Raw genomic sequence first — 6,867 nt, forward strand, 5'->3', positions numbered from 1 at the left:
AACATTTTGAAGGTCCACAGATTACAGAATGCTTCCAGATGTGCACCGGAAACTACTAATGGTCTTCCAGGGAACGATCAAAGCGTAGACTGTTTCAGACTTTACTCCCATGTAGGAAAGTGCGGATGGTGACTGTTGTATTCAGTCCCGATTCAATTTCAGTGTTTCATCAACACTACGATAGTCCACAGATTACAGAATGCCACCATATGTGCATCGGAACTACTACTGGTCTTCCAGGGGACGATCAAAGCGTAGACTGTTTGAGACATTACTCCCATGGAGGAATGTGCGCATGGTGACTGTTGTATTCAATCCCATTGCAATTTCTGTGTTTTATCAACACTCAGTTAGTCCTCAGATTACAGAATGCCTCCAGATGTGCACCGGAAACTACTACTGGTCTTCCAGGGAACGATCAAAGCGTAGACTGTTTGAGACATTACCCCCATGGAGGAAAGAGCGCATGGTGACTGTTGTATTCACGCCCGATGCAATTTCTGTGTTTTATCAACATTTTGAAGGTCCACAGATTACAGAATGCTTCCAGATGTGCACCGGAAACTACTAATGGTCTTCCAGGGAACGATCAAAGCGTAGACTGTTTGAGACATTACTCCCATGGAGGAAAGTGCGCATGGTGACTGTTGTATTCAATCCCATTGCAATTTCTGTGTTTCATCAACACTCAGTTAGTCCACAGATTACAGAATGCCACCTGATGTGCATCGGAAATTACTACTGGTCTTCCAGGGAACGATCAAAGCGTACACTCTTTGAGACATTACTCCCATTGAGGAAGGTGCGAGTATTGACTATTGTATTCAATCCCGTTGCAAGTTCAGTGTTTCATGAACACTCTGGTAGTCCACAGATTACAGAATGCCACCAGATGTGCATCGGTAATTACTACCGGTATTCCAGGGAACGATCAAAGCGTAGTCTGTTTGAGATATCACTCACGTGGAGGAAAGTGCACATGGTGACTGTTGTATTTAATCCCGATGCATTTTCTGTGTTTCATCAACACTCTGATAGTCCACAGATTACAGAATGCCACCAGTTGTGCATCGGAAAGCACTACTGGTCTTCCAGGGAACGATCAACGCGTAGACTGTTAGAGACATTACTCCCATGGAGGAAAGTGCGCATGGTGACTGTTGTATTCAATCCCATTGCAATTTCTGTGTTTTATCAACACTCAGTTAGTCCACAAATTTCAGAATGAATCCAGATGTGCATTGGAAACTACTACTGGTCTTCCTGGAAACGATCAAATCGTAGACTGTATCAGACATTACTCCCATGGAGGAAAGTGCGGATTGTGACTGTTGTATACACTCCCGATGCAATTTCTGTTTTTCATCAACACTCTGATAGTCCACAGATTACAGAATGCCTCCAGATGTGCATCGGAAACTACTACTGGTCTTCCAGGAAACGATGAAACAGTAGACTGTTTGAGACATTACTCCCATGGAGGAAAGTGCGCATGGTGACTGTTGTATTCAATCCCGATGCTATTTCTGTGTTTCATCAACACTCTGATAGTCCACAGATTACAGAATGCCACCAGATGTGCATCGGAATCTACTACTGGTCTTCCAGGGAACGATCAAATCGTTGACTGTTTGAGACATTACTCCCATGGAGGTAAGTGCGCATGGTGACTGTTGTATTCAATCCCGATGCTATTTCTGTGTTTCACCAACACTCTGATAGTCCACAGATTACAGAATGCCACCAGATGTGCATCGGAAATTACTACTGGTCTTCCAAGGAACGATCAAAGCGTACACTCTTTGAGACATTACTCCCATGGAGGAAAGTGGGCATGGTGACTGCTGTATTTAATCCCGATGCAATTTCTGTCTTTTATCAACACCCGGGTAGACCACAGATTACAGAATACCCCCAGATGTGCATCAGAAACTACTACTGGTCTTCCAGGGAACGATCAAAGCGTAGACTGTTTGAGACATTACTCCCGTGGAGGAATGTGCACATGTTGACTGTTGTATTCAATCCCGATGCAATTTCTGTGTTCATCAACTCTCTGATAGTCCATAGATTACAGAATGCCTCCAGGTGTGCATCGGAAAGCACTACTGGTCTTCCAGGGAACGATCAACGCGTAGACTGTTTGAGACATTACTCCCATGGAGGAAAGTGCGCATGGTGACTGTTCTATTTAATCCCATTGCAATTTCTGTGTTTTATCAACACTCAGTTAGTCCACAAATTTCAGAATGCCTCCAGGTGTGCATTGGAAACTACTACTGGTCTTCCTGGAAACGATCAAATCGTAGACTGTATCAGACATTACTCCCATGGAGGAAAGTGCGGATTGTGACTGTTGTATTCACTCCCGATGCAATTTCTGTTTTTCATCAACACTCTGATAGTCCACAGATTACAGAATGCCTCCAGATGTGCATCGGAAACTACTACTGGTCTTCCAGGAAACGATGAAACCGTAGACTGTTTGAGACATTACTCCCATGGAGGAAAGTGCGCATGGTGACTGTTGTATTCAATCCCGATGCTATTTCTGTGTTTCATCAACACTCTGATAGTCCACAGATTACAGAATGCCACCAGATGTGCATCGGAAACTACTACTGGTCTTCCAGGGAACGATCAAAGCGTAGACTGTTTGAGACATTACTCCCATGGTGGTAAGTGCGCATGGTGACTGATGTATTCAATCCCGATGCTATTTCTGTGTTTCACCAACACTCTGATAGTCCACAGATTACAGAATGCCACCAGATGTGCATCGGAAATTACTACTGGTCTTCCAAGGAACGATCAAAGCGTACACTCTTTGAGACATTACTCCCATGGAGGAAAGTGCCCATGGTGATTGTTGTATTCAATCCCGATGCAATTTCTGTGTTTCATCAATACTTTGAAGAACCACAGATTACAGAATGCCTCCAGATGTGAAACGAAACTACTACTGGTCTCCCAGGGAACGATCAGAACTTAGAATGTTTGAGACATTACTCCCATGGAGGAAAGTGGGCATAGTGACTGTTGTATTTAATCCCGATGCAATTTCTGTCTTTTATCAACACCCGGGTAGACCACAGATTACAGAATACCTCCAGATGTGCATTAGAAACTACTACTGGTCTTCCAGGGAACGATCAAAGCGTAGACTGATTGAGACATTACTCCTGTGGAGGAATGTGCACATGTTGACTGTTGTATTCAATCCCGATGCAATTTCTGTGTTCATCAACTCTCTGATAGTCCACAGATTACAGAATGCCTCCAGATGTGCATCGAAAACTACTACTGGTATTCCAGGGAACGATCAAAGCGTAGACTGTTTGAAAATTACTCCCATGGAGGAAAGTGCGCATGGTGACTGTTGTATTCAATCCCGATGGAATTTCTGTGTTTCATCAACACTCTGATAGTCCACACATTACAGAATGCCTCCAGATGTGCATCGAAAACTACTACTGGTCTTCAGGGGAACAATCAAAACGTAGACTGCTTGAGATATTACTCCCATGGAGGAAAGTGCGAATGGTGACTGTTGTATTCAATCCCGATGCAATTTCTGTGTTTCATCAACACTCTGGTAGTCCACAGATTACAGAATGAAACCAGATGTCCATCGGAAACTACTACTTTTCTTCCAGGGAACGATCAAAGCGTAGACTGTTTGAGACGTTACTCCCATGGAGGAAAGTGCGCATGGTGACTGTTGTATTCAATCCCGATGCTATTTCTGTGTTTCATCAACACTCTGATAGTCCACAGATTACAGAATGCACCAGATGTGCATCGGAAACTACTACTGGTCGTCCAGGAAACGATCAAAGCGTAGAATGTTTCAGACGTTACTCCCAAGGAGGAAAGTGCGGATGGTGACTGTTGTATTCAATCCCGATGCAATTTCTGTGTTTCATCAACACTCGGATAGTCCATAGATTACAGAATGCCACCAGATGTGCATCGGAAACTTCTACTGGTCTTCCAGGGAATGATCAAAGCGTAGACTGTTTGAGACATTACTCCCATGGAGGAATGTGCGCATGGTGACTCTTGTATTCAATCCCGATGCTATTTCTGTGTTTCATCAACTCTCTGATAGTCCACAGAGTACAGAATGCCACCAGATGTGCATCGGAAACTACTACTGGTGTTCCAGGGAACGATCAAAGCGTAGACTGTTTGAGATATCACTCACGTGGGGGAAAGTGCACATGGTGACTGTTGTATTTAATCCCGATGCATTTTCTGTGTTTCATCAACACTCTGATAGTCTACAGATTACAGAATGCCACCAGTAGTGCATCGGAAACCACTACTGGTCTTCCAGGGAACGATCAACGCGTAGACTGTTTGAGACATTACTCCCATGGAGGAATGTGCGCATGGTGCCTGTTGTATTCAATCCCGATTTAATTTCTGTTTTTCATCAACACTCTGATAGTCTACAGATTACAGATTGCCACCAGATGTGCATCGGAAACTACTACTGGTCTTCCTGGGAACGATCAAAGCGTAGACTGTTTGAGACATTACTCCCATGGAGGAAAGTGCGCATGGTGACTGTTGTATTCAATCCCATTGCAATTTCCGTGTTTTATCAACACTCAGTTAGTCCACAAATTTCAGAATGCCTCCAGATGTGCATTGGAAACTACTACTGGTCTTCCAAGGAACGATCAAAGCGTACACTCTTTGAGACATTACTCCCATGGAGGAAAGTGCGCATGGTGACTGTTGTATTCAATCCCGATGCTATTTCTGTGTTTCATCAACACTCTGATAGTCCACAGATTACAGAATGCTACCAGATGTGCATCTGAAACTACTACTGGTCTTCCAGGGAACGATCAAAGCGTAGACTGTTTGAGACATTACTCCCAAGGAGGAAAGTTCTCATGATGACTGTTGTATTCAATCCCGATGCTATTTCTGTTTTTCATCAACACTCTGGTAGTCCACCGATTACAGAATGCCATTAGATGTGCATCGGAAACTACTACTGGTCTTCCAGATAACGATCAAAGCGTAGACTGTTTGAAAATTACTCCCATGGAGGAAAGTGCGCATGGTGACTGTTGTATTCAATCCCGATAGAATTTCTGTGTTTCATCAACACTCTGATAGTCCACAGATTACAGAATGCCTCCAGATGTGCATCGAAAACTACTACTGGTCTTCAGGGGAACAATCAAAACGTAGACTGCTTGAGACATTACTCCCATGGAGGAAAGTGCGCAAGGTGACTGTTGTATTCAATCCCGATGCAATTTCTGTGTTTCATCAACACTCTGGTAGTCCACAGATTACAGAATGCCACCAGATGTCCATCGGAAACTACTACTTTTCTTCCAGGGAACGATCAAAGCGTAGACTGTTTGAGACGTTACTCCCATGGAGGAAAGTCCGCATGGTGACTGTTGTATTCAATCCCGATGCTATTTCTGTGTTTCATCAACACTCTGATAGCCCACAGATTACAGAATGCCACCAGATGTGCATCGGAAACTACTACTGGTCGTCCAGGAAACGATCAAAGCGTAGAATGTTTCAGACGTTACTCCCATGGAGGAAAGTGCGGATGGTGACTGTTGTATTCAATCCCGATGCAATTTCTGTGTCTCATCAACACTCTGATAGCCCATAGATTACAGAATGCCACCAGATGTGCATCGGAAACTTCTACTGGTCTTCCAGGGAATGATCAAAGCGTAGACTGTTTGAGACATTACTCCCATGGAGGAATGTGCGCATGGTGAATGTTGTATTTAATCCCGATGCAATTTCTGTGTTTCATGAACACTCTGATAGTCCACAGATTACAGACTGCCACCAGATGTAGATCGGTATCTACTACTGGTCTTCCAGGGAACGATCAAAGCGTAGACTGTTTGAGACATTACTCCCATGGAGGAAAGTGCGCATGGTGACTGTTGTATTCAATCCCGATGCTATTTCTGTGTTTCATCAACACTCTGATATTCCACAGATTACAGAATGCCACCAGATGTGCATCGGAAACTACTACTTATCTTCCAGGGAACGATCAAAGCGTAGAAAGTTTGAGAATTACTCCCATGGAGGAAAGTGCGCATGGTGACTGTTGTGTTCAATCCCGATGCAATTTCTGTGTTTCATCAACACACTGATAGTCCAGAGATTACAGAATGCCTCCAGATGTGCATCGGAAACTACTACTGGTCTTCCAGGGAACGATCAAAACGTAGACTGTTTGAGACATTACTCCCATGGAGGAAAGTGCGCATGGTGACTGTTGTATTCAATCCGGATGCAATATCTGTGTTTCATCAACACTCTGATAGTATACAGATTACAGAATGCTACCAGATGTGCATCGGAAACTACTACTGGTCTTCCAGGGAACGATCAAAGCGTAGACTGTTTGAGACATTACTCCCATGGAGGTAAGTGCGCATGGTGACAGTTGTATTCAATCCCGATGCTATTTCTGTGTTTCATCAACACTCTGATAGTCCACAGATTACAGAATGCCACCAGTTGTGCATCGGAAAGCACTACTGGTCTTCCAGGGAACGATCAACGCGTAGACTGTTAGAGACATTACTCCCATGGAGGAAAGTGCGCATGGTGACTGTTGTATTCAATCCCGATGCTATTTCTGTGTTTCATCAACACTCTGATAGTCCACAGATTACAGAATGCCACCAGATGTGCATCGGAAACTACTACTGGTCTTCCAGGGAACGATCAAATCGTTGACTGTTTGAGACATTACTCCCATGGAGGTAAGTGCGCATGGTGACTGTTGTATTCAATCCCGATGCTATTTCTGTGTTTCACCAACACTCTGATAATCCACAGATTACAGAATGCCAC

The sequence above is a fragment of the Schistocerca gregaria genome, unplaced genomic scaffold, assembly GCF_023897955.1.
Source record: "Schistocerca gregaria isolate iqSchGreg1 unplaced genomic scaffold, iqSchGreg1.2 ptg000077l, whole genome shotgun sequence".
NCBI classification, from domain to species: Eukaryota; Metazoa; Arthropoda; class Insecta; order Orthoptera; family Acrididae; genus Schistocerca; species Schistocerca gregaria.